The sequence below is a fragment of the Pseudophryne corroboree genome, unplaced genomic scaffold (assembly GCF_028390025.1).
Source record: "Pseudophryne corroboree isolate aPseCor3 unplaced genomic scaffold, aPseCor3.hap2 scaffold_872, whole genome shotgun sequence".
Lineage (NCBI taxonomy): Eukaryota > Metazoa > Chordata > Amphibia > Anura > Myobatrachidae > Pseudophryne > Pseudophryne corroboree.
This window is the reverse complement of record NW_026970451.1, coordinates 214,547-239,015: the sequence shown is the minus strand read 5'-3', so window position 1 is coordinate 239,015 and position 24,469 is coordinate 214,547.

The following is a 24,469-nucleotide window of genomic DNA, read 5'->3' as shown; positions in this document are numbered from 1 at the left end:
CCAGGAGGACCGCAGAAGAGACCTGGAGGACCGCAGAGGAGGCCTGGAGGACCGCAGAGGGCTGGACGACCGCAGAGGCCTGGATTCAAGTGTGCTGTTGCCAGGAACACCAATGATGACCAGCACACCTGCTCACAGGCCACTTCGCAATACATTCGGAGGCTCTCTGAACAATATTGCCCTGGCTGTCATCTCAACTTCCCTGGACGACCATCTGTACAGAGCTTCAAATGGACATATTCAGAAATATGCATATTCTCTGTTCCAGCACCATGTACGGTACGACAAATACTTGACGTGGGCCAATCGTGTGAACTTTGATGGTTCCAAGGGCAAACTTCCGCTGCCCAAAAATCTGGTACATGACATCATGGCTAGGTGTGAACGCCGCGTGAGGATTGGTGATCCAGAAAAGAGGAAGATAAGGGATACCATAAACTCTGTGCTGAGAACGAAGAGGAAAATGACTTGGAAGCTCGACTATGATGAAACCAGATCATTACCTACCTCCTAGCTTCAGCACATCAGCTTCACACAGCTGAAGCTAAAAAATTGTGTCAATGTACCTGTATGACCTGTACATTTTCTGGGGCTGCATGCACTGTGCTGAATCCACTTGGAGCAGCTCGGTTACTCAAAGGGGAGTGCATGAACTTGGCTCACCACATTCCTGGTAATGTAAGGGCCTGTTACAAGTTGCCCCTTTTATTCCTGTTGATTTTTTGGGCGCTGCTGTATCTATCCAGTAGCAGCCGAGTCCATTGTGCTGTGTCCATCTGGGGCCTTGGGCTGCGTTTCCATCCAGGGGCTGCTGTTGTCAGTCCTCTATTCTGGTGTCCGTATGCGACAGTGTTAAAAAGCAAAAGACAAAAACGAAAAATAATTCAAAAAAGCAAAACCTAAAAATAAAGTACAAAAACCATTACCCCGCACCACCACCACAAAAAAATAAATTATAAAAATGTTAAAGTTGATATTGTTACTGTATTTGTGCTGTTACCTTTTGATTAAAGTACCGTACAGTATGTGTGATGTTGGCTTTATTACAATACAGTACAGTATGTGTGATGTTACATGTTCCAAATGATTTTGTCCGTAAATAAAGTGTTTCTTAAAATAAACATGACGTGGTTTCCAATGTTTGTATTCCCAACTTCCTGTACTGTATAAATTAGTACTACTGTATGATGGGAATTCAATTAAGAGTGGTATACTGTATGTAAAACAACTTGGTTAGGCATCTTGCATTTCATATTTTAATAAAAACCACAGGAAACTTCTATTTTTAAAAGTTTATTGAAGAAAAAAAAGGTGTTTTTTTTTAAATAAAGTTTGAAAGTTAATTAAAACAAAAAAGTAGTTTGTTCTTCGTTACATTCTTTTCTTGTGTATATACTGTAGATATCTGTGGGGGAAAAAAAAAAAAAAGTATTAAAGTAAAGACACTCATGTTCATTTGTTTTCCAAGAAAATTTGTGGAACCACACAGCCCAGCAATAAGTCATGCTGGGCTGTGTGGTTCCACAAAAGGCATGCGGTACAAAGTGAAATAGTGGTGTCAGTGGTCAGCACTTTGACACGCTAACATTTGTGGAACCACACAGCAATGGCTGACACACATAAAATGGCTGACACACACAAAATGCCTGACACACACAAAATGCCTGACACACACAAAATGCCTGACACACACAAAATGCCTGACACACACATGCTGGAGTGAAAACACATGTTTGCCAAACAGTCGACAGCACATGTCGGCCAGATGGCCGACCAAACTTGCTCCAAATCACCCCAAACTGGCCAGAAAGCACCCCAGCACACTCAGGAGGTACTGTACACCACAGCTAAATTAGGAGAGAATTTCATTACAAACAGCCAGATCTTGCAGATTATCTGCCAGATAATTGTATGGTGTACAGTATGCCTATCTTATACAGTAGAAAAAGATACTATACAATGGAGTACAAGAACAAAAATTTTTATTAAATAAAATTAAATTAAACTTAATAAAATATTAAAATAGTGGTCCACTAGGAGGTGGACCACCACCCGCTGGAGCTGGATGGCACGCTGCAACTGTTCTGTGGGAAAAAAAGGACAGTATTACAAAACAAATACTGAATACTTTACAGTGTAGTAATGGCAATACAGTACTTTACTCTATATTAGACAATATTGTTATTTACAATGTACAGTACTGTATTGTCAGTACAGTAAATCAAACACTACTGTATGCTGTCGAGGTAATTTAAACATTGCTTTAGTTTACCTCTTGTATAAGTGGGCTGCTGCCTGCCCGCTTCTGGGCCAGCCCACCTATCTTGCCCCTGTCTGGGGCCCCCATAAATAATTGGCACTATATTGGAGAAAAAAAAACATTTAGTCACATTCAAATAGTAAACAATTATTACTGTATACTGTAGGTACAGTATTATACTGTATTGCTGGTATTCAAAATATAAAGTACTGTACAAGAGTTTAGCTTCAATAGGTCATAAACAAATTGTCAAAGGAATTAAACACCACAGTACAAATACTGTAGACATTTACTGTATGTATTAGCAGTCATGACATTTCATGACCGCTTCAGAAAAAAGAGGGTTACAGTACTGTAGGTGGTGTTGTAGGGAGTACTATCCATAATAGTGGACTGTACTCAGAGCCAGCCATAAATAATATGATTCCCTAGTCAAGTTTTTGGATGCTGCCCCCTTGCACAGATGCTATTTCCGCCTCTGAGCCTGTACCCCTTTCCCAGCACCATCACCCCTCAACCATAGCAGTCGTCATTTTGGTGCTCCTCCAACTTACTGTACTGTATGTTTAAAATAGCAACAGTGTGCACATTCGGTGTGCATCCCAAAACGGTGCATGTTCTTGCTGGGAAGGGGCAAGGCCACACAGTAATTCCCCAATCTGAAATGACGCCACACAGTACTGCAACTTTATTCACAACATATCATGCAATAGTGTCTCTTTTTCTCGTTACATCATATGATAGTACCACATTACTCCTCAAAGTATTCCCACTTATTCACATTGCATCACATCATATTGCTCTTTGTTCACATTAGACCACACAGTAGTGCCCTTGCTACAGTATATGTTACACAACAAAGTACTGTATACACATAATGCTGCACATTAGTAATGCATTTTGTATGCACAGAATATACTGTAGGCATGCTGCATATCATATTAATCAGCAGAAGCTGCTTGTGCCCCTGGGCATTTGGCAAGTATGCCTATGCCTAGGGCAGGCTCAGACTGGAGATCAGTACGTAATCCCGCTGGACGGGATCCCGGCAGTCAAAATACAGACGCCGGAATCCCGACCACACAATCCCGACAGGGGCGGCGAGCGGAAAGCAGCCCCTTGCATGCTTGCTTCGCTCGCCACGCGGTGGGCACGGTGCCTCGCTACGCTCTACACACTATTATATCAGTAGTCAGGAAACGCAGCATGCATTTGTGGAGTGAAGAGGGTGAAAAAGGAGAGAAAGTACAGTTTGTACTGTAAGGTTATGTCAGAGGGTGTGAAGATGATCAGCTCAGTGTTATACATGTTACAGTAAGTTAGAATACAGTACAGTGCATTATGTATTTCTATTTTATTACCAGGTGTCTCCTCCACTGGTTGGCGACGGACTGTAAAAAGATAATACAGTACAGTTAGTCATATCAGTTTGACTTAAAATAATGTTGGAGAAAAAAAAATACTGTAATTACAGTACCAACTATTGCTACTGTACAGTATATTTACCAAAAATGTATTCTGGCTCGTCGTCTGTGGGTAAAAGAGAAGAATATTATAAGATACAGTATACAGTAAAAAGTATAGTAATAGTACACTAGTGTCCAGGCCCAGTGTCAGGTGGGTAAAAAAAGGTATGCTTGTGACAGGCATGGTGATTCCAAGGGACCCCACCGAGACCATCAGAAAATTTGTGAGTGACCCGTATGCCGGTGATTATGACTAGAATAAGGTACAGTAGCAACTCTTTTTTCTTTTGAATTATGTATACTGTACAGTACTGTATGTGCATATTGTACAGTACACTTAAAATATTTAGCAGTTACTGTAGTGGTAATTTTTGGGATGACAGTATTAGCATACTGTAAGCATCCAACTGAGGCCCCCAAACAGATGCCGCCACTAGGTACAGTACGTGCCTCTCGTGCCTAATGGGAAATTCATCACTGACAGTATCTAGAGAGATGAATGGAGAGACAGTGACAAGGGGTGAGAGAGAGAGAGAGAGAGAAATTGAGTAAGATGGGTGTTTTTTTTAGAACAGGATGTTGTCCATACAGTAGCAACCAATCAAATATTACCTACTGTACTGTATTATCGTCTGTAAGTGTAACTAGATACTGTAAATGTTAATGTGGGATGTGATCGGTTGCTACTGTATGGGCAATATCACCAGTTCAAACAAAAACAATTTTCATCCGATTTCTACGCATTTGCCAGAAAAATCTGATGAAAAGTGCTACTCTGATGGCATCAGATCAATGTCAGTAATAATTCTTACCACTAAATGCAGCAGCATCATCATCATCCTCCTCCTCCTCCGTGGCCTGTTCCAGTGTAGGGCCTGTGAAAAAAAACATTAATGTGAAAAAAAAAAAAGGTTCATTCCAGGAAATACACATACCCTCCAACATGACCCGCCCCACTAGGTACAAAATGCTCTGGTTCTGGACTTCCCTCTTAATTTATTATTGCCATCACCTGTGAAGAAACAGCTTTCTTATCATATAACTAGTTCAACACAGGTGATGGAAATCATAAATTAAGAGGGAAGTCTAGAAACAGAGCAGTGCGGCGGGTCATGTTGGAGGGTCTGCATACAGAAACATAGAATTTGATGACAAATACTGTAAGAACCACTTTGCCCATCTAATCTGCCTCTTTTTTTTAACCTTTTTTTTACATCAAACCTTATAACAATTTTCCCCAAACATCACATGATGCAAAGATAAATAAATAAAAAAAGAGGTGCAAGATGGAATTGTGATTGGGCCCTCCCAACCACCCTTATGTTATATAAACAGGGTCTGCCACACGACTGTGGCTGAAATGATTGGTTGGTTTGGGCCCCCACCAAAAAAAGAAGCAATCAATCTCTCCTTGCTCAAACTGGCTCTACAGAGGCACGATGTACCGGACTGGACTTACTTAATGGGTGCAGTGAGGTGATGGACATAGAGATAGAGTCCTGGTCCTCCTCCTCCGCCACCGCCTGTGACAGTGTAGGGCCTGTGAAAGCAAAAAATCCATGAAATATACTTTTGTATTCTGTGTTGAATACAGTAAAGCAAAAATTCAGTCAGGAATTGGAGGAGGAGAGTAAATTTCGCACACAGAGACGAGAATGTCGAGGCCAGAATCAGGGGGTAGTGGAGGAGGGTTAGGATACCGTACCTCACCCTGTTGGGATTGCTGCAATCAGGATGCCACTGTCGGTCACCTGACCGCTAGAATCCTGACTGCTGGTCACGCAAACCCAACCCATTGGTTTAACACAATGTACAGTACAGTACAATACTGCAGTTTACTTACCAAGTTGGGGAGAGGGTTTTTCATCCTCATCCTCACTGTCAATAATTACTGAGTTGAAAATAAAAAAATATTATAAACAAAATACAGTAGAGTACAGTTACTACAAAATTGCACAGTAGTACAGTGCTACAGGAGGCAGAGATATATTCATAATACAGTAGGAGCAGAATGACTGTCCAGCGGTAGGGGACATACAGTACTGTATTTAAAAGACCTGCTGTCTGGATCCCGACATTCAGAATGCAGAGTGTGGATTCAGAGTATGATTGGAGGGTTAGGCTAGTGGAGGGTGGGTCGGATGCACAATTTTGGGCACCATAATACAAAATGGATATCGTGGAACTACAAAAGGTTTAGAGGCGGGCGACCAAAGTGATGAAGTGGATTGAGAAGATGGAATACAAGGAAAGGCAGGCTAGGCATGTTTACATTGGAAAAGAGGAGATTAAGAGGGGACATGATTAACCTTTACAAATATACTGTATACAGTAAGGGGACAATACACAGGAACGGTTTTTGATAAGATGGACACAGAGGACACGTGCACAGTAACTCTTGTTGAAGTAGAGGCGATTTCGCACAGAGGCGAAAAGGGGTCTTCACAGTGAGGGAAAAACTGTACAGTACATGTTTGGAATTCCCTGCCTGAAAAGTAATAAAAGTGGACTTGGTCAATACTTTTAAGAATGGGCTTGAGAAAATCCTACTGTACTTACTATAATCTGGCTCCTCTTCCTCCCCCGAATCAATGGGAATGAGCTCCTCCTCTGTATCAATTACGAGGCGGTCTGTGTGTAAAAGATGACAAGTATTGTAAAATACAAAAATTACAGTAATACTGTAGGAAACTAGTGTGTCTGTAACAAAAAGTAATTATTACCACTTCCGGAGCTCTCGGATGCAGCAGGTGGTGGTGGTGGTGGTGTTGGTACTGTGGGAAAAAAAATAACAGTACTGTAAGTGAAGCTGTCAATTTGAAACATGTACTGTACAGTATCCAGGACACATGTACAGTAGTGTAACAACGATGACAGTCACACCAGAATTCTCGTTACACAATACCTGGCAGCGCAGCAGGTGGTGGTGGTGGTGGTGGTGGAACTGTGGGAAAAAAAATAACAGTACTGTAAGTGAAGCTGTCAATTGGAAACATGTACTGTACAGTATCCAGGACACATGTACAGTAGTGTAACAACGATGACAGTAGCACCAGAATTCTCGTTACACAATACCTGGCAGCGCAGCAGGTGGTGGTGGTGGTGGTGGTGGTACTGTGGGAAAAAAAATAACAGTACTGTAAGTGAAGCTGTCAATTGGAAACATGTACTGCACAGTATCCAGGACACATGTACAGTAGTGTAACAACGATGACAGTAGCACCAGAATTCTCGTTACACAATACCTGGCAGCGCAGCAGGTGGTGGTGGTGGTGGTGGTGGTACTGTGGGAAAAAAAATAACAGTACTGTAAGTGAAGCTGTCAATTTGAAACATGTACTGTACAGTATCCAGGACACATGTACAGTAGTGTAACAACGATGACAGTAGCACCAGAATTCTCGTTACACAATACCTGGCAGCGCAGCAGGTGGTGGTGGTGGTGGTGGTGGTACTGTGGGAAAAAAAATAACAGTACTGTAAGTGAAGCTGTCAATTTGAAACATGTACTGTACAGTATCCAGGACACATGTACAGTAGTGTAACAACGATGACAGTAGCACCAGAATTCTCGTTACACAATACCTGGCAGCGCAGCAGGTGGTGGTGGTGGTGGTGGTGGTACTGTGGGAAAAAAAATAACAGTACTGTAAGTGAAGCTGTCAATTTGAAACATGTACTGTACAGTATCCAGGACACATGTACAGTAGTGTAACAACGATGACAGTAGCACCAGAATTCTCGTTACACAATACCTGGCAGCGCAGCAGGTGGTGGTGGTGGTGGTGGTGGTACTGTGGGAAAAAAAATAACAGTACTGTAAGTGAAGCTGTCAATTTGAAACATGTACTGTACAGTATCCAGGACACATGTACAGTAGTGTAACAACGATGACAGTAGCACCAGAATTCTCGTTACACAATACCTGGCAGCGCAGCAGGTGGTGGTGGTGGTGGTGGTGGTACTGTGGGAAAAAAAATAACAGTACTGTAAGTGAAGCTGTCAATTTGAAACATGTACTGTACAGTATCCAGGACACATGTACAGTAGTGTAACAACGATGACAGTAGCACCAGAATTCTCGTTACACAATACCTGGCAGCGCAGCAGGTGGTGGTGGTGGTGGTACTGTGGGAAAAAAAATAACAGTACTGTAAGTGAAGCTGTCAATTTGAAACATGTACTGTACAGTATCCAGGACACATGTACAGTAGTGTAACAACGATGACAGTAGCACCAGAATTCTCGTTACACAATACCTGGCAGCGCAGCAGGTGGTGGTGGTGGTGGTGGTGGTACTGTGGGAAAAAAAATAACAGTACTGTAAGTGAAGCTGTCAATTTGAAACATGTACTGTACAGTATCCAGGACACATGTACAGTAGTGTAACAACGATGACAGTAGCACCAGAATTCTCGTTACACAATACCTGGCAGCGCAGCAGGTGGTGGTGGTGGTACTGTGGGAAAAAAAATAACAGTACTGTAAGTGAAGCTGTCAATTTGAAACATGTACTGTACAGTATCCAGGACACATGTACAGTAGTGTAACAACGATGACAGTAGCACCAGAATTCTCGTTACACAATACCTGGCAGCGCAGCAGGTGGTGGTGGTGGTGGTACTGTGGGAAAAAAAATAACAGTACTGTAAGTGAAGCTGTCAATTTGAAACATGTACTGCACAGTATCCAGGACCAAAAAGGGGTCCGGCCAATAAACAATCTGCATCAGAGAAGCAAGATACAGTATGCTTAAAGTATACAGTACTATATACTAGATCGCCAACAAACGTAAATTAACAAACAACTATCACTGGAATTTACCATCCTCATCCCGTAGCGAAGCACGGGTATTCAGCTATCTACAATGTTATTTATACTTTGTGTTTAATATTTACATTTAGTTTTGTAAACAGACATTCTTAACATTAACGGATTGCAGCGAGTTATCTGTGATGGTCAGGACAGGGGGTTGGGACTATAGAAATCACTATGTACTGTACACTACTGTATTTGACAATACTTACCAGCTTGGCGGCGCCTGTCCCGCCTCCTGTGACGTCGTGCTACCAGCCCTGTAAAAATATATATACAGTATAATGGCAGCATACTGTACAGCCAATGAAATTCAACATTGACAGCATCTTTATGACATCACAATAAATGGAATTGTTCATTCTAGTACCCTGCACCTAATCACTCAGGAGGGCATAGTGTACTGTACTGTCTTCAAAACTTAAGGGGCACATTTCTAAATGTGACATACAGTACACTTACAGTATCGCTACAGTACAGTAGGTCCAGGGTATTAGACAGAACACTACCTTTATAGACATTGTAACACACATAAGCATTGCCCTTATAAACATTATGACACACATCAGCATGCAGCCCTCCCACCCTTAACCATCTCAGTACTGTTCATTACATTACAAATTGATTTCATGACAGATGATGCAGTACTCACCTGAATTCATCTTATTCACGTCATGTCACAGTAGTGCAGTTTATTCACGTCACAGTACTGTCCTTGATTCACGTTGTGTCACACAGTAGAGCACCGTATTCACGTCACAGTACTGTCCTTGATTCACGTTGTGTCACACAGTAGAGCACCGTATTCACGTCACAGTACTGTCCTTGATTCACGTTGTGTCACACAGTAGAGCACCGTATTCACGTCACAGTACTGTCCTTGATTCACGTTGTGTCACACAGTAGAGCACCTTATTCACGTCACAGTACTGTCCTTGATTCACGTTGTGTCACACAGTAGAGCACCGTATTCACGTCACAGTACTGTCCTTGATTCACGTTGTGTCACACAGTAGAGCACCTTATTCACGTTACTGTACGTCACAGTAGTGCAGTAGTATATCCACATTACGTCACAAAGTAGAGATCTGCCAGTCATGAACCTTATGCAAGAGTAATGCACGTCAGAACACATTAGGCCACTGTAACATCCCTTAGAATAATTTCTGCCAAAGTAACATCCCTTAGAACACTGTACTATCTGAAACACAAATTTCGGCACACTGCAATTAAACCACACAATGCACTGCACGACTGCGTGATATGACAAACTGCACATTTCCCTGCAAAATATGATACAATGTACACTACACAAAAAACTGCAATTACCACATGTGTATACAGTACACTGCACGACAGTGCTGGCCCTAGCCAGGTACAGATACAGCCGCAGTCACGCAAAATATAGGCATGCCGCATATCATTTTAATCAGCAGAAGCTGCTGGTGCCCCTAAGCATAGCAAATGCCCTAGGCATTTGCCTACTGTAGTTTGCCTATGCCTAAGGCCGGCTCTGCTGCACGATGTGATTCACTATGTATTACACTCACTGCACAATACCATATTCTGAATGTACACTGCATGACACGCTGCAATTACGCAGCACGATACACTGTGATACATTGCATATACTGTACACTGCATGATACTGTACACTGCACAATCGTAGACCACCTGGATTGTAAAGAACTACTGTATATACACAAGTTTAAAAAAATAACAATTGTTTTTGTAAAACGCATGTCGATCTTTTTCCATGTCAACTTAACGACCATGTCAACCTACAGTAACTGGTGTCAACCAATTTCAAAAGCCGCACCATCTAGGTCGACGCAAAAAAACAAATTGACCTTTTGACCCGGGTTAATGTTTGGTCCTTGTTTAACCATTTGTTTACCACAAATACTGTACAGTGCTGTATAGACCGGATACCTGCTGCTACAGCAGCCCCTGCTATAATGTACTGTACCTGTAACTACAGTAACTTAAAGTACAGTAATCTACAGTAATGTACTGTACTTACAATCCCTTATGGCCTGCAGGCGTCGTGGGGTCCGCCTCACGAGGTCACTCCACCTCCTCTGGAGAGACCTCACCGTTCTCCTCCGGTTGTAGGTCCGGAGGATATCCCTGCTGGCCCTCCTATATGCCCTAACTTTCTCCTCGTTGCTGGCGAGAGTTCTGTCCCGCCAGCGAACGAGGAGACGCAGCTCACCCAGAGCATAGGGACGGTCACGTACTACAGGTACAGCAGCCATGCTTATGCTCAATGAGCGATCCAGACGTCGTGCGTCTCAGACGTCGTGCGTCTCAGACGTCGTGCGTTCCAGGCATTCAACGTACAGTACTGTAGTTACTGTACTTTGTGACAGTTTCCCTTAGTTTTACATATGCCCTTTCTTTGACCACAGTATTTTCCACTGTCTTGCCCTACGCCCTTCCCTCCTGGGAGCCTTCACAGGTCTTATGCTATACACAAATACCGAAGATGCACAGTCCGTCAGAATACACTCATTTCATTCACGCTGTTTGGGTGCATTTAGCGTAAAGAATCGCTCCTGCAGATGTACTTTGATTTATGTGAAACCTGTGTGCATCCTTCCATTGACTGTCTTACAATGTAAATAAAATAATACAGTGCATTATTACAGAAAAAAAAAAAAAAAAAAAAAGAAAGAAAGCACATCATGTCTCGAACCCTGGACCCCCAGTGAGGGAGGTGGGAGCCTTCACCCCTAGCCCACGACGCCTCATGAGAGATTTCTAATTTCATGTGTGAAAGTACTGCAAACAGCGCCCGGCCCTCGCCCCATTGCTGTTGGTTTATGCCTTAGAGGACTCGGACGCTCGCATTTGTAAAGCACGGTGTTTTCCTCCGCCTCCTGCTAGCCTGTTGCCCTTCCCCCATGGGAGCCTGCACAGATCATGCAGTAGACAGGGAGGGAATGCAGGTCATGTGCAATACACAAACGCCCACTGTAGTACTATTTTGCTCACTTACAGTACCGTACTGTAGGTTGCATTTAGCGTAAAGAATCGCTCCTGCAGATGTACTTTGATTTATGTGAAACCTGTGTGCATCCTTCCATTGGATGTACTGTATTGGAGAGAAAAAAAAAATGTTAAAGTGAATGTCACGGGAACACATTAAAAATAAGGTTGGCACTTCCTTCCCATTGGTGTTGGTTTACAGTATGCCGTAGTGTACTCGGACGCTCATGTAATTGCATTTCAAAGGCACAGTATTTTCCATCGTCTCCCCCCTACCCCCATCGCCCTTCCCCCCTGGGGGCCTGCACAGGGAGGAAATTCAGGTCCTGTGCAATGCACAAACGCTGAAGATCTACAGTACTGTTTTGCTTAGTTGGTAGCGCCAGAATACACTCATTTCATTCACGCTGTTTGGGTGCATTTAGCGTAAAGAATCGCTCCTGCAGATGTACTTTGATTTATGTGAAACCTGTGTGCATCCTTCCATTGACTGTCTTACAATGTAAATAAAATAATACAGTGCATTATTACAGAAAAAAAAAAAAAAAAAAAAGAAAGAAAGCACATCATGTCTCGAACCCTGGACCCCCAGTGAGGGAGGTGGGAGCCTTCAACCCTAGCCCACGACGCCTCATGAGAGATTTCTAATTTCATGTGTGAAAGTACTGCAAACAGCGCCCGGCCCTCGCCCCATTGCTGTTGGTTTATGCCTTAGAGGACTCGGACGCTCGCATTTGTAAAGCACGGTGTTTTCCTCCGCCTCCTGCTAGCCTGTTGCCCTTCCCCCATGGGAGCCTGCACAGATCATGCAGTAGACAGGGAGGGAATGCAGGTCATGTGCAATACACAAACGCCCACTGTAGTACTATTTTGCTCACTTACAGTACCGTACTGTAGGTTGCATTTAGCGTAAAGAATCGCTCCTGCAGATGTACTTTGATTTATGTGAAACCTGTGTGCATCCTTCCATTGGATGTACTGTATTGGAGAGAAAAAATTTTTTTTTAAAGTGAATGTCACGGGAACACATTAAAAATAAGGTTGGCACTTCCTTCCCATTGGTGTTGGTTTACAGTATGCCGTAGTGTACTCGGACGCTCATGTAATTGCATTTCAAAGGCACAGTATTTTCCATCGTCTCCCCCCTACCCCCATCGCCCTTCCCCCCTGGGGGCCTGCACAGGGAGGAAATTCAGGTCCTGTGCAATGCACAAACGCTGAAGATCTACAGTACTGTTTTGCTTAGTTGGTAGCGCCAGAATACACTCATTTCATTCACGCTGTTTGGGTGCATTTAGCGTAAAGAATCGCTCCTGCAGATGTACTTTGATTTATGTGAAACCTGTGTGCATCCTTCCATTGACTGTCTTACAATGTAAATAAAATAATACAGTGCATTATTACAGAAAAAAAAAAAAAAAAAAAGAAAGAAAGCACATCATGTCTCGAACCCTGGACCCCCAGTGAGGGAGGTGGGAGCCTTCACCCCTAGCCCACGACGCCTCATGAGAGATTTCTAATTTCATGTGTGAAAGTACTGCAAACAGCGCCCGGCCCTCGCCCCATTGCTGTTGGTTTATGCCTTAGAGGACTCGGACGCTCGCATTTGTAAAGCACTGTGTTTTCCTCCGCCTCCTGCTAGCCTGTTGCCCTTCCCCCATGGGAGCCTGCACAGATCATGCAGTAGACAGGGAGGGAATGCAGGTCATGTGCAATACACAAACGCCCACTGTAGTACTATTTTGCTCACTTACAGTACCGTACTGTAGGTTGCATTTAGCGTAAAGAATCGCTCCTGCAGATGTACTTTGATTTATGTGAAACCTGTGTGCATCCTTCCATTGGATGTACTGTATTGGAGAGAAAAAAAAAATGTTAAAGTGAATGTCACGGGAACACATTAAAAATAAGGTTGGCACTTCCTTCCCATTGGTGTTGGTTTACAGTATGCCGTAGTGTACTCGGACGCTCATGTAATTGCATTTCAAAGGCACAGTATTTTCCATCGTCTCCCCCCTACCCCCATCGCCCTTCCCCCCTGGGGGCCTGCACAGGGAGGAAATTCAGGTCCTGTGCAATGCACAAACGCTGAAGATCTACAGTACTGTTTTGCTTAGTTGGTAGCGCCAGAATACACTCATTTCATTCACGCTGTTTGGGTGCATTTAGCGTAAAGAATCGCTCCTGCAGATGTACTTTGATTTATGTGAAACCTGTGTGCATCCTTCCATTGACTGTCTTACAATGTAAATAAAATAATACAGTGCATTATTACAGAAAAAAAAAAAAGAAAGAAAGCACATCATGTCTCGAACCCTGGACCCCCAGTGAGGGAGGTGTCACCCTTCACCCCTAGCCCACGACGCCTCATGAGAGATTTCTAATTTCATGTGTGAAAGTACTGCAAACAGCGCCCGGCCCTCGCCCCATTGCTGTTGGTTTATGCCTTAGAGGACTCGGACGCTCGCATTTGTAAAGCACGGTGTTTTCCTCCGCCTCCTGCTAGTCCTCCATTCCCATTATGCATTAGCGAACTCAGACGCTCATATATTTTAAAAGCACGGTGTTTATACATTGTACTGTACATTCTTCCTTTTACACAATTACTGTAGTTGCGTCTCCATACACATACAGTACTGTACTCCATACTTTTTCCACCGCTTCCCGTTACGCCTACAGTATTGCCAGAGCTGTAGATCAATCCGCCGCTATACTGTACGATCGAAAGTACTGGATTAGTGGAGCATTAGCCACACAGTGGTGGAGATGTGTAATGCATGATGAGTATCTAGATCGTCTCAACGCGCCTGCCTGTGATTAAACTCAGCTATCGCCTTAGCGTGGCTAAACGCCCGTCTCGGCGGAGAAACAGTCAAGATAAAGTTGGCTACATCTGTACTAGCCATTACTGAAACTTGGATTACGCCCTCTGACACTACTTCTGCTGCTGCTCTCTCTGCTGGGGGCCTTACATTCACACACACACCCCGACCTGGGGGTCGCCATGGGGGTGGTGTTGGGGTCCTTTTACCTTCTAGTTACTCCTACCAACTCATACCACCAGAACCATCCCTTATATTCTCTACATTTGAGGTCCACACCATATGCCTCTTCCAACCAGTCCATCTTAGAGTAGCTGTCATTTACCGCCCCCCTGGCACTGCTTCCAAATTCATCGACAACTTGCTTCCTGAATCAAAAAGTTCCAGTACTGGTCAGGCAAAGCCTTTAACCAGGTCTGGAGAGTAACCCGCACCGAGATTTATGTATTATGTTGTGAATCTGTATATATAAAAGTATATATCACCAGTCACTTTCACTATGTCACTATTAGAAGTATATATTACTGATCACCTTCACTATGTCCACATGACAGATTAATAAAGAGCGTATCTAACATACTCTGCAGCCTGGGGATATATATTTCTCCTCACACTTTATATTAAGTAACATTACACTAATACCACACATTAAAATCACATGCACTTATTACATGATGTAATTTTTAATGGATAGTTTTTTTGCTTTTTTCACTTTGATGTTTTAATTTAGTATGGAGTGTGTCACCAAAAAATTTTTTGCACATGTATCCACGTGCACGTTATCATTATCCACATTAATTATACATATTCACACATTTTATTTTATTTTTCTCACTTAGGTTAAGTCTTGTATTTGTAGTGCAATATATTCCATCCTATTGGGGCTATGTTTTGCACTCATTTATTATTATTTATTTATCTATTTGAAGACACATATATTTTTGATAATATGGTATATACACTTATATATCGATAATGGAAATCTTTCCCCGCATTTTTTATTGTCAGTACAGAAGTAATACATTGTTACCTTTTATCATTACATACATATGTATATTTAAACCGTTTGAGACAGTGTGTCATAATGTGGGCAATAATGGATGGATGGTTTAACTGCAGACTAATAGATAAGATTAATCATATATATCTTGCTTCATCATGGTAGAGTATCTAACATTAACACATAGACACATGTGCTAACCATATACCCATTAACTCCCAATTATGGGGAATGTTACTCTCAGCATGTAATCAATGCCGCGGCTGTGGAATTCAGCTGACGGCATTTACGAGTGTTCGACTTAGCGGCTCAGGAACGGATGAACCGCTAACGGCTCTCTTGTCTTGGTCTGGTTTGAAATGACTGAGATGAGCGGGCATTGGCTGGCTACGCTTCTCACGCCCTATCACTGTTCCCCTTCTCCTATAAAACTTTCTAGTCCGGCGGGCGCCGTTTACTATAGTGCCCTGAGGAAGCTCGTTAGGAGTGAAATGCGCATAGGCTTTAGCTATGTGCTCCCGTTTCAGTATTCATGTTTAATGTTGTGCTAATGATATATAGTATACCTATGAGACCTATAGTGTGGCAATAGAAGCCAAACCTGCATATAGTAGAGAGGAGTCTGCTAATACATTTATATACCTGAAGCTCCTTTTATATACTGTGGGATAGCTGACACTATTAATAGATAATAGAGATCTTAGGGGTTAGAGATCAGTTTGAAAATATATTCATACACTGTTAATTTGTGTGCTGTGGGAGAGCTGATATTAATAATAAATAAGTGTGACCACAGGTGTCAATGCCAGGCACTGGATTGTCCCTGTATTTAGTGGATATTTAACGTCATTGTATGTACACTGCAGTCTGCTGACAAATTGGGGCATGACCCTCTGGGACATGTATAATCTATAACATATCTGATTATGACCTCTAATACTTAAATGTTATTAACATGCCCAGCATGGACATAATTTAATTCTTGCAGAGCATCAGTAATGACTGCTGCTTAAATACATACGTTATACCATCTCACATGAACAGTGTGGAACACTATCGTATTAACATCACATGGGATATAGTTTAATCCATTTACCTTGTACATGTATCTGAGCATCAGTAACAATAGTAACTGAGGTCAGAGAGCACTTTAATTGCAATAGTTAGCTGTGAATAAAGGTCAGTGGAATTATCCCTATTAGTCCCCTCTAACACAATAATATATCAGCATTTCCTGCACCATATGACATCTCAGAGTTTCAGGCAAAGGTTACATATTCAGCAACCTTGTTTCACTCCTTAATTCATAATATCAGAAACAAGTAACCATATTCACAGCCTAAGGGGCAGGAGTGGAGATCTTGTGTTGCATATTCTTACTTAAATATAATCTGGTTACAATTTATGTAACAGTTTGCAACTTTCTAGCGAGACAGCAGATCTCCCTCTATCACAGCATAGCAGGCTCAAATGAATACAAAAACTGCAGGTCTCATATAAGTATAGCACTGTTACAGTGCTGCGCAAATATATGTGTGCAAGTGCACAACTGTAATAAACACAATAAAATATATGAAGGGAGACACACATTAGCTTTGTTTTTAAATCTTTATTCACATTAGTTTACTTTCTGTCACCCTCTATTTATTCTTTATTTTATGAATTTTAATATTTCGCTCTATTTTCAATAAAGGACAATTGAGTCCCGTATAAATACACAATTAAATAAACCTCTATAGTAATTAAGATCACTGAGCATTCAAGCCCCTACTTGATACTATTATTGGGGATATATGTGTGTCATAATAATAATTGTATTAATGATTCAGTAGTTGGATGAGTGCACCTTAAATGTATCTGGTTTCTTTTTCTTTTCCCCCTCCTATGGGGATTTGACTCCATAACTTTGCTTCCTGGCTTCCTCACTTCCTCTCTTCTGACATTCCCACCATTATCCTAGGCGATTTCAACATCCCTATTGACATCCCCACACAATCCCCTGCCTCTAAACTCCTTAACCTCACCTCTTCACTTGGTCTCTCCCAGTGGACCTCCTCACCCTCCCATGTGAATGGGAGCTCACTGGATCTGGTCTTCACTCACCGCTGTGATATTTCTGATTTTTCCAACTCCCCATTTCCCCTCTCTGACCACCACCTGCTCTCCTTCAACCTATCTCTCTCGACTTCCCCATCTCTACCTCCTAAGGCTACCATCACTAAGCGTAACATTGAAGCTATTGACACCACATTCCTTTCCTCCCTGTTTGACTCACTTCTCTCTCCTATTCTCTCTCTCTCATGCCCTGAACAAGCCACTTCCACATACAATGCATCCCTTACTTCTGCTCTTGACTCTGTTGCTCCACCAACCACTATTCACCCTTGCAAATTAACACCTCAACCCTGGCACACCAAATGCACCAGATATCTGCAAAAATGCTCATGTACTGCTGAGCGACACTGGAGGAAATCACGCTCTAAGGCAGACTTCCTCCATTTCAAACTTATGCTCTCATCCTTCAGTGCTGCCCTTTCTCTTGCTAAACAGTCATACTTCAAGAACCTCATCTCCTCCCAGTCTTCCAACCCCCGGCGCCTCTTTGCCACTCTCAACTCACTCCTCTGCCCACCTCCACCTGGTCTCCCTTCCTCACTCTCTGCTCTTGACTTTGCCACTTACTTCACATCCAAAATTGACTCCATACATCAGGACATCACATCACACCAGACTATCAGTAACCAGCCTTCTCCCATCCCTTACCAACCCTCCCCATCCCTCGCACCAACTCTGTCATCTTTCTCCCATGCATCTGGAGAGGAAGTCATGGCCCTCATTCGTTCCTGTCCCCTCACCACCTCCCCACTTGACCCTATCCCCTCCCGCCTCCTTTGCCACCTCTCTTCTTCTGCTTGTTCCCATCTTTCCCACCTTCTCAATCTCTGCCTCTCATCAGGCACTGTCCCCTCTGCCTTCAAGCACGCTCTCATCTCTCCTATTCTTAAAAAACCTACCCTTGATCCAAACACTCTATCCAACTACCGACCCATCTCTCTCCTCCCTTTTGCCTCCAAACTCCTTGAGCGTATTGTCTACAACCGCCTTACTTCCTTTCTTTCCTCACACTCACTGCTTGACCCATTCCAGTCTGGCTTCCGTCCTCTCCACTCCACTGAAACTGCCCTTACAAAAGTATGCAATGACCTCCATGCTGCTAAATCTAAGGGACACTACTCTCTACTTATTCTACTTGATCTCTCTGCTGCTTTTGACACTGTGGACCATCCTCTCCTACTGCAAATCCTTCACTCCATTGGTCTGCGTAACACTGCCCTCTCTTGGTTGTCGTCCTACCTTTCTGACCGTTCATTCTCTGTCTCCTCTCATGACTCCACCTCCCCCTCACTTCCACTAACTGTAGGGGTACCCCAAGGTTCTGTCCTTGGTCCTCTTCTCTTCTCTCTCTATACGTCCTCACTAGGTAAGCTCATTAGTTCTTTTGGTTTCCAATATCATCTCTATGCTGATGACACTCAAATCTATCTTTCCTCTCCAGACCTATCCCCTACTCTCCTCACTCGTATCTCCAACTGTCTCTCTGCTATCTCTTCCTGGATGTCCCAGCGCTTTCTTAAACTTAACATGTCTAAGACCGAGCTGATCATCTTCCCTCCCTCCCGCATAATCTCACCTCCTACAATCTCATTATCTATTGATGGCACTACTATCTCCTCTACCCCCCAAGCGCGCTGTCTTGGAGTAATCCTTGACTCCTCCCTCTCCTTCAAACGACACATTCAGCACCTCTCACAAACCTGCCGTTTTCATCTAAAAAATATTTCCAGGATCAGACTTTTTCTGACCCAGGATGCTACTAAGACTCTTATCCACTCACTGGTCATCTTCAGACTGGACTGCTGTAATCTCTTCCTGACTGGCATTCCTGACAAATACCTCTCTCCACTCCAATCTATCCTCAATGCTGCTGCCCGGCTCATTTTCCTCACCAAACGCACTACGTCCACCTCTCCTCTCTTACTAGTCCTTCACTGGCTCCCCTTCCCTTTCAGAATCCATTTCAAGCTTCTCACACTTGCTTACAAAGCCCTCACCCACTCCTCTCCCATCTACATCTCTGATCTTATCTCGCTTTACACTCCCACCCGTCCTCTTCGCTCTGCTAATGCACACCGACTCTCCTGCCTACGGATTACTTCCTCCCACTCCTACCTCCAAGATTTTTCACGTGCTGCACCACTTCTCTGGAATTCCCTACCTCTCCCCCTCAGACTCTCCACCTCTCTACAAAACTTCAAACGGGCTCTCAAGACCCACTTCTTCACCAAACCCAGCCAAATCTCATCCTAAACCTCTGTTCCATGCTCTCTATGTACCCCATCTGTCTCACCCCTGTCTGTCTACCCCTCTCTTTTAGAATGTAAGCTCTCACGAGCAGGGCCCTCTTCCCTCATGTGCTTACTCTTTTCTTACTTTAATAATCTTCAGCTGCACCAAATCCAGCAGTCTTCTGCCACCTGATACTTATTCCAGTGTCATCTGCTGATGTAGCTATGTTTATTTACCCTGTACTTGTCCTATATTGTCGTCAACTGTAAGTTGCTGTTTTCCTGTTTGATTATTTGTTTATGTACTCTGTAATTGGGCACTGCGGAACCCTTGTGGCGCCATATAAATAAAGGATAATAATAATAATAATAAATAATATAATATATAGCATTACGGTACAGTAGGCCACTGCTCTACCTACCTCTGTGTCGTCAAGTATACTATCCATCCATACCTGTGGTGCATTTTAGAAAAAAACATGTCTCGGCAGAGCAATCTATAAATCCATCATTTTTCAGACAGCAACAGTGGGTATTGTAATAGTCACCCAATCCATCACTTTTATAGGGTTACATGCACCCACATGCTACAGCCTGTCTCAATAATTTTACTGTCACGCTGTGTGTGTTTGTGTTTTTATTTGGGTATTTTTTGTTGTTGTAGAACTACAGGTACCAGGAAGCCCGTTATTTCCCCGCCTGCTGGTACTTGAGGTTCTCCAAGTACCAGCAAGCGGGGGAGGCTTGCTGGGCCTTGTAGTTCCACAACGAAAAAACAATATTCTTTTTTTACACACATGGCTATCAGCCCGGCACCCACCACCCAGGGGTGCTGGGGACAGCCTCGGGCTTCACCCCTGGCCCTTGGGTGCCTCGAGGGGAGGAACCTCTTGATTTAAGGGGTCCCCACTCCTCCAGGGAACCCCGGCCAGGGGTGACTAGTTGGAGGGGTAATGCCAGGGCCGCAGGGACCTACATAAAAGTGTCCCCCGGCTGTGGCATTATCTCTCTGGCTAGTGGAGCCCGGTGCTGGTTTTAAAAATATGGGGGACCCCTACATCTATTGTCCCACGTATTTTTGGAACCTGGACCGGTCTAAGAGCCCGGTGCTAGTTGTCTAAATACGGGGAACCCCTGTCCAATTTTCCCCCCAGTATTTAAATAACCAGGACCGGCTCAAAGAGCCCGAGGCTGGTTATACTAAGGAGGGGGGACCTCACACATTTTTTTTTAACCCATTCAGACCCTTCTCCTTTAAGTTAATGGAAGCCCTGGACAACAAAATTGCATTCATGTCCTCCTCCCTCACCCTTCCCAGTCCCAAACACTCATTTTTTTTTTCTTTAAAAATTTATAATATATAACGAGAACAATGAGCAGGCAGGCAGCGGGCATTGGCGGCATCGGACTGAGATAGAAATTAGTGGTGGAGGGCTGGGTCAGTTGATTGTGGGCGAGTTTGTAAGCCATTGGCGGTGGCAGCGGGTATCGGCTCAGAGGCAGTAGCGGGCATTGGCTAAGGGTCATCGGCAGGATTCGGCGGACATTATGGCTGTAGTGCCTCACTAGCCACTGACCTCACCGCACGCCACTGTGGGACAGATGTAACATGCAGAGAGAGGTAGATTTGGGAGGGGGAATGTCCTAGCATAACTGTTAATTGCAGTGTAATACTGTAATTCAGCTGTGCAGCATTTGTGGCTAAATGTCAAAGAAGCCAGTATTTACCCTGCATGCAAAACAATAAATGTATTTGAACATACCTCCCAACTATCCCAATTTTTGCAGGACAGTCACTTTTTGGGGGAATGTCCAGCTAACCCAAACAACCCCCCACCCCTTCCCATGGGGAAGGTGGGGGGGGGTGGAAGGCTCCCTGTAGCTTGTTGCTCTGCAAATATGCACATTGTGGGTAATTCAGACCTGATCGCTAGGGTGTGTTTTTTGCATCCCTGTAATCAGGTAGTTGCCGCCTACAGCGGAAGGGAAAATTTGCTGTGCAGGTGTGTGATCACATGTGCACAAGAGCTGCACAGCTCAGCACTTACTCAGCCATTGAGGTGACGTCACAAATCCTCCCACAAAACGCCGGGTCCCTCCAGTGTTTTTCCGGACACTCCCTAGAAACATTCAGTTGCCACCCACACAAACACCCTCTTCTTGTCAATCTTCTTGTGATCTCCGGACCGTCGCACTTACGCATTGTGGCGCATACGCATGTGCAGTGCAGACCAGATTGCCCGCTGGGTGAAAATAAATTGAAGCGATCTGGTCTGAATAAGCCTCAATGTCTATTCACGGGAGACAGAGGGGCTGGGGCATGGCCAGCAGCTCACAGAGCACCTATAATGACAAAAATGGGAGACATGGCTCATGATCGCGATATACCTGCGAAGGTACGCCCTCTACTGATTGACAGGCAGAGGCATTCGCATTTTCTGCGGGGCACCCGGAGAAAATGTAGGCACACGCACAGGATGGACCCTGCGTATATGCCCCCATCCTCTTCATAGTTTTTGCGGTTGGAACGCGTATTACGATCCAAACTGAATTAGGCCCTATATGTCTTATATACACGAGCAGTGTGAAAATATCAATCGATGGGGGTAATTCCAAGATGATCGCAGCAGGAATTTTGTTAGCAGTTGGGCAAAACCATGTGTACTGCAGGGGAGGCAGATATAACATGTGCAGAAAGAGTTAGATTTGGGTGAGTTATTTTGTTTCTGTGCAGGGTAAATACTGACTGCTTTATTTTTACACTGCAAATTAGATTGCAGATTGAACACACCACACCCAAATCTAACTCTCTCTGCACATGTTAAATCTGCCTTCCCTGCAGTGCACATAGGTGGTCATTCCGAGTTGTTCGCTCGGTAATTTTCTTCGCATCGCAGCGATTTTCCGCTTAATGCGCATGCGCAATGTTCACACTGCGACTGCGCCAAGTAAATTTGCTATGCAGTTAGGAATATTACTCACGGTTTTTTCATCGTTCTGGTGATCGTAATGTGATTGACAGGAAGTGGGTGTTTCTGGGCGGAAACAGGCCGCTTTAGGGGCGTGTGGGAAAAAATGCTACCGTTTCTGGGAAAAACGCGGGAGTGGCTGGAGAAACGGAGGAGTGTCTGGGCGAACGCTGGGTGTGTTTATGACGTCAAACCAGGAACGACAAGCACTGAACTGATCGCACTGGCAGAGTAAGTCTCGAGCTACTCAGAAACTGCACAGAGATGTCTTATCGCAATATTGCAAATCTTTCGTTCGCAATTTTAAGATGCTAAGATTCACTCCCAGTAGGCGGCAGCTTAGCGTGTGCAATGCTGCTAAAAGCAGCTTGCGAGCGAACAACTCGGAATGAGGGCCATGGGGGGTAATTCTGAGTTGATCGCAGCAGGATTTTTGTTAGCAGTTGGGCAAAACCATGTGCACTGCATTTACGAACAGATGATTTTTTTATATAAATTTTAAAATGTTAGTAAATGTGTGTGTTTTTTTCAACCTGGAAGCCCAACATCGATTAAGATCGATCTTAAATAGACCCCTGGGTTTTAAGGATAACCATGGTTGAGTCCAATGGTTAATTCACATTGACCGAAGTTCTAATTAAGTCACCTGTGCTCAAGCATGATATCCTTAAAATCTGGATTGCAATGACAGCATTTTGGAACTATGCCTAAGGGTTTAATTTTTACATTTATCCACTGACAATAAATCTACCTACAATATCCCTGTAACTGTTATGATTACAGTATTTCACTAAATAATTTAATTTGCTGAACCTTCTGTAAAAAGAAATATTAAGCTGCTGTAATTCCCAGATGCAGCAAATTTGTTAGCTAGTGGGCAAAACCATGTGCACTGCAGGGATGGGGGGGGGGGGGGGCAGATATAACATTTGCAGAGAGATTTAGGTGGGTTATATTGTTTGTGTGCAGGGTAAATACTGGCTGTTTTGTTTTTACACTGCAATTTAGATTTCAGTTTGAACACACCGCACCAAAATCTAACTCTCTCTGCACATATTATATACCCCCCCCCCCTGCAGTGTACATGGTTTTAGCTAATAAATTTGCTGCTGTGATCAGATCTGAGTTAAGCCCTATGTATTTGGCACTGGCAAAGGGTTAGAGGCCTTGCTGTAGAGCTCACACCTTTCTTATCATGCTTTGTAATATTTCCTATGTCCTGATGTTGTGCTCTCTGCTCCATCCAAGTAAACAGCAATGTAGCATGGCTATCAAAGAGCGTGAAGATTGCAGATTTCCTGGGATTAATGCTAAGGAATGCTATTCCAGAGGCTGCTGCTTTAATTCAAGTGTCACTGGGGTTAAATGGTGTTTTTACCTTAAAAACACAGGTAGAGTATATAGTACAGTGGTAAAGTGGGAGCATGTAGTGCTATTGATTACAGATTTGATGGAGCTTAAACATGGATAAGGTCCATGGCTCTAAGAGTTTATTTTGTGTATCCTTTATTCTTAGTCATGGTCAGATAAGATTAGAAAATACCATTTAAGTGGAAATTTCCTGTTAGCTGTTTTTCAGTTTGCTCAACTGTCTGATTAACTGGTCCTAAAAAAGGACCAAAGGAGCTAAATTGCCCTGTGATCTAGCTAAATTGCCCCAGTTAAAAAAAAAAAACTAAGCTGCTGTAATTCTTGGATGTTTCCTTACTGCATCAACAGGAAGTGACAAGAAACAATGTAATGTGGAACCGTACAGCAGAAGGGATTGCGGCTACCCCACAATAAGTGCAGCGGAATGTA